This window comes from Ambystoma mexicanum (assembly GCF_040938575.1).
Source record: "Ambystoma mexicanum isolate Mex_15411 chromosome 12 unlocalized genomic scaffold, UKY_AmexF1_1 Mex_chr12_unloc.2, whole genome shotgun sequence".
NCBI classification, from domain to species: domain Eukaryota; kingdom Metazoa; phylum Chordata; class Amphibia; order Caudata; family Ambystomatidae; genus Ambystoma; species Ambystoma mexicanum.
The window spans coordinates 6,888,134-6,900,923 of record NW_027182323.1 but is presented as its reverse complement, the minus strand read 5'-3'; the positions used below and the strand labels follow the sequence as shown (position 1 = coordinate 6,900,923).

The window sequence follows — 12,790 nt, the reverse complement described above, 5'->3', positions numbered from 1 at the left end:
GTGACAGATGCACCCTGGTGGATCCACCCTGGTGCACAAGGCATCCTAGTTCGAGAGAAGTGTGAGAGAATTCCTAGACTTCACTGTGAATGATCCTATGGTTAAGAGACCATAGTAACTACATTGAAAAATGTAATCTCCATAAAAGAAGCACTTGACTTCTGAAGTGAATTCATTTTCATAATCAATGACTCAGGCCATGTTCTTTCACTTTAAGTATCCTGGTTCTTCCCTTATCTGCTCAAGGCTCACCCCCTTCACTCACCTGGTCTCTATCTCTTTCCCCTCCACCTGTCTTTCTAGTCTCTACTCATTGGCTCTCATTTCCTCACTACCGTAAATGCCTCTTTTTTGCAACTTTTCCAATACACCTCTAGCAACTCTGTCCTTGTCTCACCTCTAGCCCTTCCAATCTGCTGATTATCCCCTATTCCGCCCTATTGCATCTTTCCCTTTGAATTATCCCATTCACTCTCACCTTCATGGCTGTCCTACTCTCACTTTTATCTATCTCTATCTATGGTTCCACGCCACTCATAGCTCAGGGTCTTTCTCCCACTGCAACCTCAATCCTTGTTTTGTTATCAACTTTATCTTTACCAATTCCACTCTGGCACCAATGCCAGACTCGCGTCTATGTCCTTTCATCTAAATAAGTTTCCCCATGTTAATTTTCATCAATAAAATTACATTGTGGCCTTTCATTGTTTTGTTAATATATAGGGGGTGTCACCCCATAGTCCACAATACCCCCAGCCCTATGCTGCCTTTCTTAATACATATGCATGCCTTGTCATCACCACCATGCAATGCTGTCAAAGTCAATTTCCACAAGGTAATTTATTTTGATGAAAGATGGCATATGTCAGACTATCACCTACATTCCTCCCAGTATCACACCTCCAACTCTCCTTGTTTCTTCCCTTCTTCTATCCTCTCATTCTCTCATGATATTCTCTTATTATCCCTATAATCTCCATCAGTTTGGTTTCCTCTCAACTACATCAAGTCTTCTTCCTCTTTTTCCCTCTACTATTTTGCTCTCATCTGTCAACCCAGCTCTCTCAGAGTCCTGGTGGCCTCTGGGCTCTGTGGGTTTTCCGGCGTGTGCCTCTCTGCTCCAGGAGCCGCCGCCATAGGTTGTTACCGTGGCAAGACCCAGTGGTCGGGTCGCTCCTCCGTTCCGTTCTGCCCTCAGAAACACCACTCAGTTCCTCGGGTGTCCTGGCTGGTGTATGCTGATCTCCCCAGTAGTTGGGGGACTGGTTGCTCCGCCTTCGCCTCCCGGGAGTGACGGGCTGCGATCCTCCATGCCACACAGAGGAGGAGCCGTTATGCCTGGGGCTCCCCCGGTGTGGTGAGCCGATCCGCAGCCTCCCTGCTGGCTCCCTCGATGTCCGGGAGTCGGGTAAGGCTCTTGCCAATTCCGCTTTGATGTTGCCCGCAAGGCAGTCTAGGCCATCTGGGATGCTAGGTGCAGCTGAAGTCCCTGTCACAGGATCAGAGGCGCCTCTCCCTGCACTCCGCGCTACTGCGCACACAAAGGTGTCCTCTGTCGTTCTCAGCCCAGTTTAGGTTTAGGAACCTCAAGTCTCGCCAACAGGTGCCCAGTGTCTCAAATTTTCATAATCTGCACTTTGAGGTTGGCTTCAGAGTTGATGTGCGGCCGGATCTTGTACGGATGTTTCGGCTCGCGGCCATGTTGATTGGGCTCTCTAGTACCACCTCCAGGGTGTATTTTATTAAAATTTGAAATTAACAAAGATCACTTCGCAGTGTGTGCTGAAAACTGTACTCTATAAATTAATTGGGTAATCCTTGTTGTCCAGCTGACCACGACTTCTTAAGGAAGAGGGGTGTCTTTGTTTTTTAATCAGTCCAACCTTTTTATCCAGCTTCCCCAAAACAGGTATTTCTGCAAGGGGAGTCTGAAATCCAAAATTCCCCAAAGCATTCTAAGTTTTCTGTCTGACTTCCCAACATAGACCAAAGCGGGGGGAGTGGTGGGGGGGTCTGAAAAATTAACCGATAAATCACCCTGTGTTTATTTTAAATCATAAGTGTGTGCGAAATCATCATTACCAATCTTGAAATCCTACTTCTATCCTTTTAAGCCTGCAGGAAAATCAAAATCGCACAAAAGTGCCTCCATTATTAATCAATATAATTATTTTGTGAAGTTAAATTTACAGAAAGTGAATAATTGCGATTGTGTCTTTTTAACTCACTTTTGTGATATATTTATGCTGAGAAAAGTTGAGCCACGGATAAAGTGGTTTTTAACATTTTCGTGCTCATTTCTATTACTTTTAATTTAAATAAATACCAATATATTTCCCCTACACTGGCCTGGTTCTTGGCTCATTGTCAGCTCATGGTAGAGGGATCCAAGGGGCATGATATGTGTCTGAGATAGGGCAAAAAAAAAAGAATCTGTTAAATAGTTTGTTGCATAACCACGTGAGTGGGGAGAGAAGGAACTCCCCGTTTTGAGGGTGGCTTATCGACACTGTTACAACCCTCAGGAAGAGTATGTTATCAAACAAATTTGGACTTTGGAAAATCGGTCTGAGATTAGGCGCAGAGCCTCTAGGCATCAAGAATTGGGACTCAATCTGAAAGGCATTTGAATTTTCTCAAATAGGACTATTACAGGAATTATGCAAGGTAGAAGAAGTACCTATGAAGTGATTAGAAATAAGCATCTCAAGAACCATTGGGAATTTGTATAGTGAAGACGTTCTAACGCCCTGGTGAAGACCAGTGAGTAAGAGGTTGAAACACTCATTGACGATATTTTCAGGCTGAATGGACATTAAAAAATATCTATATGCATGACATAAAACTATTGTTGTTCGAATTCAACTTTTTTTAGTGTTATAATTGTTCATGTAAAATAGATGAATAGGTACATGGCGCATATGCCAGATACTGTGAACTTTAGTATTATGTCAGAAGAAGCTTCAAAACTGCTAAATAATCTTAAACTGATCGCTACAAATGGATGCAAGTTGTCCCGACCCCTTACAGCTACCATATTCCGAAGGAACAGATAAATACAATTTTAAGGGAGCATTGGTAAAGTTCATAAAAATGTCCCTCTATTTGGACTAACAGTATACCACAAAAGAAAGGGACAAGACTTGATATGATTTATCAAGTGCAACAAGTCACCAGTGTGATCCCTCTAGAAGAAGTACGCTATGCCTATTTAAGCTTCACAAAGGTGGTTTAAAAAAGGCCACCCCAGTGTGGGTCACATTGGTGCAGGCCTGTTTTGTAATTTTGTGTTTATTTTTTTTTGGTCAATTCACATAATTATCTATGGACTGTAACTTTACTGTTTCTACCCCTTTTAGATAGGTGGCACACCACCGCTATCTATGGACATGAGCCTTTATTAGGGATCGTGTAGTTCTTCCAGGGGTATATATAGGTCGTGAACATGATGCAGCAACTCTATATAGCAATCTACGTTTAAGGGTAGCCCAAACTCTGATATCTGGATCCTCCCAATCTATCTATGAGTGCAGCCACTCTGGTACTTAATGCATATTTCCAGTTTTGATTTGATCATCCCTTTTGCTGTATATTGTATAGGCGTTCATAAAACTGTCCCATACTTTGGTCTATAAAGTCTGGTACACCCCTAATTTCTATATGTGGCAGTGCAGAGTATGCACATGGCTAGTCAGAATGTGAGATTCCTTGCACAGCACTAAGCATATGTTGCCGCTACCGACTTTTTTAGCATGTCATCCACAAATGTTTGCACGTATGTGCAGTTTTTAATTAACAGAGTTCTAATTCGGTATGTGCCAGGAAAAAAAAAAAGTGTTTCCGCCCGGTCTCGAACCGGGGACCTTTCGCGTGTTAGGCGAACGTGATAACCACTACACTACGGAAACTGCCATGTTAGCACTGAACAGTTTGACTTACTCTTCACACTCCTCCTTCTGTGATGTATGTTTTGGCCTGTTTTCAGCACTCAAAGCCTCCTTGTATTTCAGTTTCTCTTACTGTTGTTGGATAATTGTGTTGTAGCTTCACCAAAATCCTACCCCCATCAGGATAGTTTCTAAGAAGTTTGTGAAATATGGTGCCAAAGGAAAACTGTTACATGCACCCCTGCCCCAAATGTGTGCACGGCTCCCTTCCATGCCCCAAACTTCTCCCTATGCATAACCACCACATGGCACCACCCAATATCAATGGCCCCTCTTGCTTCAGGCACAAACATGACAGCATGTGTAGCTTCCATATCCACAGGCCCAAAGACGTAGGGTTTGCAAAATCCCCACCCAGATAAATACCTTGTCCCAGCCAGATCTGCGTTTACCCACCATACCCTGCAGTATATTATTAACCTGACCCATACATCTCAACCTCTTCGAGTTGCCCTGGCAAATTAAATCAGATTTAGCCAGAGAGAGTCCACTGAAATCAATGGGCTGGTGGGCGGGCTAGCCATATTTATGAACTGACTCCATAGTAAGTGACACCCCACGAAATGTGTTAATTGAGTGGTAGGCCTCACTTTTCTGTTAGGAATGGATGATGGCCCTCACGTTGATAGTTGGGTTCCCGGGGCACGGAGCGGGATAGGGTGGGGGGCGGCGGGAAAAGGGGAAGTGACAAGGCTAAGCACGGGCAAGGCAGTTGCAGGTAGGAGGTGTATGAATAACAACATGTTGCGTGTGACACCTGCCTCCTGTGTCTTTGTACTGCCCAGTGCTGGCCCTGGGGTAGAAGGTCCCTCACCCCGGGTCCACCCAGTGGCAACGAAGGAGAGACATCCTATGCGTGGGAGGCTACAGCGCCGGGAAGGCGAAGCGCATGGCAACGGAGGCCCAGGAGAGGGAGAACTACTGGTGGCCGTGGCAGTGAGGGCGTTGCCCTGCCTATGTATCGGAAGATGCAGGAGGCTGGATTGTGCCCGGGGGTCCGCAGCAGTGATTGCCAGTAGCAGTGGTGAGTGAGGGAAGGGAGCAGGGAACCAACGGTGCTTGTGCCTCGCTGCAGCTGTTAGAAGAAGCCCCTCCCTCCCACATCTCATAACCCCACGGTGCTGGTACCTCACATAGGCTCCAAGGGTGAAAGTGAGTGTGAGTTCTGTCCCGTCATCCGAGAAGCGGAGACCGACCGGAACCTTCTGTAGTGAATCGCTACTTCTGATATCTTATTCAAGAAGCCATGCCCAAGGGCATCGACCCCGCTACCCTCGCACAGGAAACAAGAGATGGATCCAGCATGCCTCATCGTCAGTGAAGGACTCAGATCAGGGCGGTGGAGATGGGCCAAAGAAAGAGGTCGCCTTGAATCGGAAGACGTCCATAGAGAAATAGACAGGCTTTTACTGGTGAAGGAGGAACTGGCTTTGTCTGAGGACAACCTACTACTAAAAGGACACAATATGGTGATCCCAGCTTCACTCCGAAGGAAAGTAGTGGAACTAGCACATGAGGGGCACCGAGGAATAGTGTCTACGAAACACATGTTGAGACAGAAGGTCTGGTTCCCCCAACTAGATGCGCTTTTGGGGGAGGTCTTGAAAGAGTGTCCGACCTGTTGCCTCATTACACCCAACAGACATCCAGAGCGTTATCGGATGTCTGCGTTACCGGAGGGGGTGTGGGAAGCAGTGGCGGCTGACTTCTTTGGTCTCATCGAAGGGAGAAAATACATCCTAGCCATAATGGACAAGTACCCCAGCTATTTAGAGGCGCAGAGAGTCTCCACGGCAGCTCACTATGTCATCCGAGTCCTGGACCACATTTTCACAGCATATGGCATTTCCCAAAAAGTGAAGACAGATAATGTATCTCCATACGCTGGCCAAGACTTTGAGCGCTTCAGTGAATACATGGGGTTTCATCACCAGAAGATCATGCTGTTATGGCCTCAAGCAAACGGCATGATTGAGCGTTTCATGGCAAACCTCAAACAAGTGCTACAGGTGGCCCAGTAAACTGGACAACCCTACGAGCATGTCTTCCATCAACTGCTCAGGGACTATTGGAGCACTGCACACAGCTCCACAGGAAAAGCCCAGCAGAGGTCCTGTTTGGGAGAAATGTTCGGTCCCGGCTGCCACAGCATGGCCCCCAAGACACCATGCGACCTGAGGATAGTGAAATGAGAGATCACGACCAGAACGCCAAGCAGAGAATAAAGGACTATGCAGACATTCGCAGGAAAGCCAAGGACTGCATGCTAGAAGTTGAAGAGGTAGTGACGATGAAGCAGCCACAAACCCACAAACACATGGCAATGTTCAAGGATGATCTCCTAGTGATTACTGCACGAAAGGGTTCAATGGTTACGGCCCAGGGCGACCGTGGGTCCACCACCTGCAACTCCTCACATTTCAAACGGTTTCCACTAGCCACCCCACGGCGGGCAAGGGGAAGAGGGGACATGTCTGATGAACACCATGAGGACGATTCATATCATGGAGACCGAGAAGACTCTGACACCTCTGGTGTGGAATACACTGGGGAGCCGGCAGGAAGAATGGTGCGAGAGACAGAGAACTCGAGACCCCAAAGAGCAAGAAACAAACTGCAATGTCTCATTGAAGAAATGGTCTGAGGCGCACCATCCCAGGCACATGTTGCACCCCCTTTGGGGTAATTGTTTAATTTGCGGGGATGTCCCATTGACAGTTGGGTTCTGGGGCATGGGGCGGGGGTAACAGGGGAACTGATGAAGGCTAAGCATGGGCAAGGCAGTGGCATGTAGGAGGTGTATGAATAAAGATGTGTTGCGTTTGACACCTGCCTCCTGTGTCTTTGTACTGTGCAGTGCCGGCACCAGGGCAGGAGGTCCCTCACCCCGGGCCCAACACAATGGTCTGTATGTGATGATGCCATGAGCGAGGCAATGGACAAGTCAGCCTGCGCTGCACGACACACACCTGATCAACATTATGTATGGAAAATGGTGCAGACCATAACAACGTGTAAGAACGGGTTATTTTGTATAGTGCAGAATTATGTATTGTCAGCTGGAAAATGTCCCGACAGTTTTCAGATATAAGCCAGCCACATGGTGGTTGGTATATGTGAATTTAGTATGTAATACGTTTTCAGGAACTGCTAAGAACCAGCCTAAATACCAATACCAGTAATTGTCACATAGAACAGACTTCAGACACTTACGTGGGCAACTACCACCAAGTAGGTAAGATACCACCTGTCCAGTGACAGATGCACCCTGGTGGATCCACCCTGGTGCACAAGGCATCCTAGTTCGAGAGAAGTGTGAGAGAATTCCTAGACTTCACTGTGAATGATCCTATGGTTAAGAGACCATAGTAACTACATTGAAAAATGTAATCTCCATAAAAGAAGCACTTGACTTCTGAAGTGAATTCATTTTCATAATCAATGACTCAGGCCATGTTCTTTCACTTTAAGTATCCTGGTTCTTCCCTTATCTGCTCAAGGCTCACCCCCTTCACTCACCTGGTCTCTATCTCTTTCCCCTCCACCTGTCTTTCTAGTCTCTACTCATTGGCTCTCATTTCCTCACTACCGTAAATGCCTCTTTTTTGCAACTTTTCCAATACACCTCTAGCAACTCTGTCCTTGTCTCACCTCTAGCCCTTCCAATCTGCTGATTATCCCCTATTCCGCCCTATTGCATCTTTCCCTTTGAATTATCCCATTCACTCTCACCTTCATGGCTGTCCTACTCTCACTTTTATCTATCTCTATCTATGGTTCCACGCCACTCATAGCTCAGGGTCTTTCTCCCACTGCAACCTCAATCCTTGTTTTGTTATCAACTTTATCTTTACCAATTCCACTCTGGCACCAATGCCAGACTCGCGTCTATGTCCTTTCATCTAAATAAGTTTCCCCATGTTAATTTTCATCAATAAAATTACATTGTGGCCTTTCATCGTTTTGTTAATATATAGGGGGTGTCACCCCATAGTCCACAATACCCCCAGCCCTATGCTGCCTTTCTTAATACATATGCATGCCTTGTCATCACCACCATGCAATGCTGTCAAAGTCAATTTCCACAAGGTAATTTATTTTGATGAAAGATGGCATATGTCAGACTATCACCTACATTCCTCCCAGTATCACACCTCCAACTCTCCTTGTTTCTTCCCTTCTTCTATCCTCTCATTCTCTCATGATATTCTCTTATTATCCCTATAATCTCCATCAGTTTGGTTTCCTCTCAACTACATCAAGTCTTCTTCCTCTTTTTCCTTCTACTATTTTGCTCTCATCTGTCAACCCAGCTCTCTCAGAGTCCTGGTGGCCTCTGGGCTCTGTGGGTTTTCCGGCGTGTGCCTCTCTGCTCCAGGAGCCGCCGCCATAGGTTGTTACCGTGGCAAGACCCAGTGGTCGGGTCTCTCCTCCGTTCCGTTCTGCCCTCAGAAACACCACTCAGTTCCTCGGGTGTCCTGGCTGGTGTATGCTGATCTCCCCAGTAGTTGGGGGACTGGTTGCTCCGCCTTCGCCTCCCGGGAGTGACGGGCTGCGATCCTCCATGCCACACAGAGGAGGAGCCGTTATGCCTGGGGCTCCCCCGGTGTGGTGAGCCGATCCGCAGCCTCCCTGCTGGCTCCCTCGATGTCCGGGAGTCGGGTAAGGCTCTTGCCAATTCCGCTTTGATGTTGCCCGCAAGGCAGTCTAGGCCATCTGGGGTGCTAGGTGCAGCTGAAGTCCCTGTCACAGGATCAGAGGCGCCTCTCCCTGCACTCCGCGCTACTGCGCACACAAAGGTGTCCTCTGTCGTTCTCAGCCCAGTTTAGGTTTAGGAACCTCAAGTCTCGCCAACAGGTGCCCAGTGTCTCAAATTTTCATAATCTGCACTTTGAGGTTGGCTTCAGAGTTGATGTGCGGCCGGATCTTGTACGGATGTTTCGGCTCACGGCCATGTTGATTGGGCTCTCTAGTACCACCTCCAGGGTGTATTTTATTAAAATTTGAAATTAACAAAGATCACTTCGCAGTGTGTGCTGAAAACTGTACTCTATAAATTAATTGGGTAATCCTTGTTGTCCAGCTGACCACGACTTCTTAAGGAAGAGGGGTGTCTTTGTTTTTTAATCAGTCCAACCTTTTTATCCAGCTTCCCCAAAACAGGTATTTCTGCAAGGGGAGTCTGAAATCCAAAATTCCCCAAAGCATTCTAAGTTTTCTGTCTGACTTCCCAACATAGACCAAAGCGGGGGGAGTGGTGGGGGGGTCTGAAAAATTAACCGATAAATCACCCTGTGTTTATTTTAAATCATAAGTGTGTGCGAAATCATCATTACCAATCTTGAAATCCTACTTCTATCCTTTTAAGCCTGCAGGAAAATCAAAATCGCACAAAAGTGCCTCCATTATTAATCAATATAATTATTTTGTGAAGTTAAATTTACAGAAAGTGAATAATTGCGATTGTGTCTTTTTAACTCACTTTTGTGATATATTTATGCTGAGAAAAGTTGAGCCACGGATAAAGTGGTTTTTAACATTTTCGTGCTCATTTCTATTACTTTTAATTTAAATAAATACCAATATATTTCCCCTACACTGGCCTGGTTCTTGGCTCATTGTCAGCTCATGGTAGAGGGATCCAAGGGGCATGATATGTGTCTGAGATAGGGCAAAAAAAAAAAGAATCTGTTAAATAGTTTGTTGCATAACCACGTGAGTGGGGAGAGAAGGAACTCCCCGTTTTGAGGGTGGCTTATCGACACTGTTACAACCCTCAGGAAGAGTATGTTATCAAACAAATTTGGACTTTGGAAAATCGGTCTGAGATTAGGCGCAGAGCCTCTAGGCATCAAGAATTGGGACTCAATCTGAAAGGCATTTGAATTTTCTCAAATAGGACTATTACAGGAATTATGCAAGGTAGAAGAAGTACCTATGAAGTGATTAGAAATAAGCATCTCAAGAACCATTGGGAATTTGTATAGTGAAGACGTTCTAACGCCCTGGTGAAGACCAGTGAGTAAGAGGTTGAAACACTCATTGACGATATTTTCACGCTGAATGGACATTAAAGAATATCTATATGCATGACATAAAACTATTGTTGTTCGAATTCAACTTTTTTTAGTGTTATAATTGTTCATGTAAAATAGATGAATAGGTACATGGCGCATATGCCAGATACTGTGAACTTTAGTATTATGTCAGAAGAAGCTTCAAAACTGCTAAATAATCTTAAACTGATCGCTACAAATGGATGCAAGTTGTCCCGACCCCTTACAGCTACCATATTCCGAAGGAACAGATAAATACAATTTTAAGGGAGCATTGGTAAAGTTCATAAAAATGTCCCTCTATTTGGACTAACAGTATACCACAAAAGAAAGGGACAAGACTTGATATGATTTATCAAGTGCAACAAGTCACCAGTGTGATCCCTCTAGAAGAAGTACGCTATGCCTATTTAAGCTTCACAAAGGTGGTTTAAAAAAGGCCACCCCAGTGTGGGTCACATTGGTGCAGGCCTGTTTTGTAATTTTGTGTTTATTTTTTTTTGGTCAATTCACATAATTATCTATGGACTGTAACTTTACTGTTTCTACCCCTTTTAGATAGGTGGCACACCACCGCTATCTATGGACATGAGCCTTTATTAGGGATCGTGTAGTTCTTCCAGGGGTATATATAGGTCGTGAACATGATGCAGCAACTCTATATAGCAATCTACGTTTAAGGGTAGCCCAAACTCTGATATCTGGATCCTCCCAATCTATCTATGAGTGCAGCCACTCTGGTACTTAATGCATATTTCCAGATTTGATTTGATCATCCCTTTTGCTGTATATTGTATAGGCGTTCATAAAACTGTCCCATACTTTGGTCTATAAAGTCTGGTACACCCCTAATTTCTATATGTGGCAGTGCAGAGTATGCACATGGCTAGTCAGAATGTGAGATTCCTTGCACAGCACTAACCATATGTTGCCGCTACCGACTTTTTTAGCATGTCATCCACAAATGTTTGCACGTATGTGCAGTTTTTAATTAACAGAGTTCTAATTCGGTATGTGCCAGGAAAAAAAAAAAGTGTTTCCGCCCGGTCTCGAACCGGGGACCTTTCGCGTGTTAGGCGAACGTGATAACCACTACACTACGGAAACTGCCACGTTAGCACTGAACAGTTTGACTTACTCTTCACACTCCTCCTTCTGTGATGTATGTTTTGGCCTGTTTTCAGCACTCAAAGCCTCCTTGTATTTCAGTTTCTCTTACTGTTGTTGGATAATTGTGTTGTAGCTTCACCAAAATCCTACCCCCATCAGGATAGTTTCTAAGAAGTTTGTGAAATATGGTGCCAAAGGAAAACTGTTACATGCACCCCTGCCCCAAATGTGTGCACGGCTCCCTTCCATGCCCCAAACTTCTCCCTATGCATAACCACCACATGGCACCACCCAATATCAATGGCCCCTCTTGCTTCAGGCACAAACATGACAGCATGTGTAGCTTCCATATCCACAGGCCCAAAGACGTAGGGTTTGCAAAATCCCCACCCAGATAAATACCTTGTCCCAGCCAGATCTGCGTTTACCCACCATACCCTGCAGTATATTATTAACCTGACCCATACATCTCAACCTCTTCGAGTTGCCCTGGCAAATTAAATCAGATTTAGCCAGAGAGAGTCCACTGAAATCAATGGGCTGGTGGGCGGGCTAGCCATATTTATGAACTGACTCCATAGTAAGTGACACCCCACGAAATGTGTTAATTGAGTGGTAGGCCTCACTTTTCTGTTAGGAATGGATGATGGCCCTCACGTTGATAGTTGGGTTCCCGGGGCACGGAGCGGGATAGGGTGGGGGGCGGCGGGAAAAGGGGAAGTGACAAGGCTAAGCACGGGCAAGGCAGTTGCAGGTAGGAGGTGTATGAATAACAACATGTTGCGTGTGACACCTGCCTCCTGTGACTTTGTACTGCCCAGTGCTGGCCCTGGGGTAGAAGGTCCCTCACCCCGGGTCCACCCAGTGGCAACGAAGGAGAGACATCCTATGCGTGGGAGGCTACAGCGCCGGGAAGGCGAAGCGCATGGCAACGGAGGCCCAGGAGAGGGAGAACTACTGGTGGCCGTGGCAGTGAGGGCGTTGCCCTGCCTATGTATCGGAAGATGCAGGAGGCTGGATTGTGCCCGGGGGTCCGCAGCAGTGATTGCCAGTAGCAGTGGTGAGTGAGGGAAGGGAGCAGGGAACCAACGGTGCTTGTGCCTCGCTGCAGCTGTTAGAAGAAGCCCCTCCCTCCCACATCTCATAACCCCACGGTGCTGGTACCTCACATAGGTTCCAAGGGTGAAAGTGAGTGTGAGTTCTGTCCCGTCATCCGAGAAGCGGAGACCGACCGGAACCTTCTGTAGTGAATCGCTACTTCTGATATCTTATTCAAGAAGCCATGCCCAAGGGCATCGACCCCGCTACCCTCGCACAGGAAACAAGAGATGGATCCAGCATGCCTCATCGTCAGTGAAGGACTCAGATCAGGGCGGTGGAGATGGGCCAAAGAAAGAGGTCGCCTTGAATCGGAAGACGTCCATAGAGAAATAGACAGGCTTTTACTGGTGAAGGAGGAACTGGCCTTGTCTGAGGACAACCTACTACTAAAAGGACACAATATGGTGATCCCAGCTTCACTCCGAAGGAAAGTAGTGGAACTAGCACATGAGGGGCACCGAGGAATAGTGTCTACGAAACACATGTTGAGACAGAAGGTCTGGTTCCCCCAACTAGATGCGCTTTTGGGGGAGGTCTTGAAAGAGTGTCCGACCTGTTGCCTCATTACACCCAACA

General features: G+C 46.3%; 2 non-coding genes across 2 annotated transcripts; both read right to left on the bottom strand.

The window, feature by feature from the left end:
• Positions 1 to 3,835: 3,835 nt before the first annotated feature.
• Positions 3,836 to 3,908, bottom strand: TRNAV-AAC (transfer RNA valine (anticodon AAC)). The gene has a single exon. It is a non-coding gene; the product is annotated as a tRNA-Val (tRNA).
• Positions 3,909 to 11,037: 7,129 nt separating this feature from the next.
• On the bottom strand, positions 11,038 to 11,110 carry TRNAV-AAC (transfer RNA valine (anticodon AAC)). The gene has a single exon. It is a non-coding gene; the product is annotated as a tRNA-Val (tRNA).
• Positions 11,111 to 12,790: the final 1,680 nt, after the last annotated feature.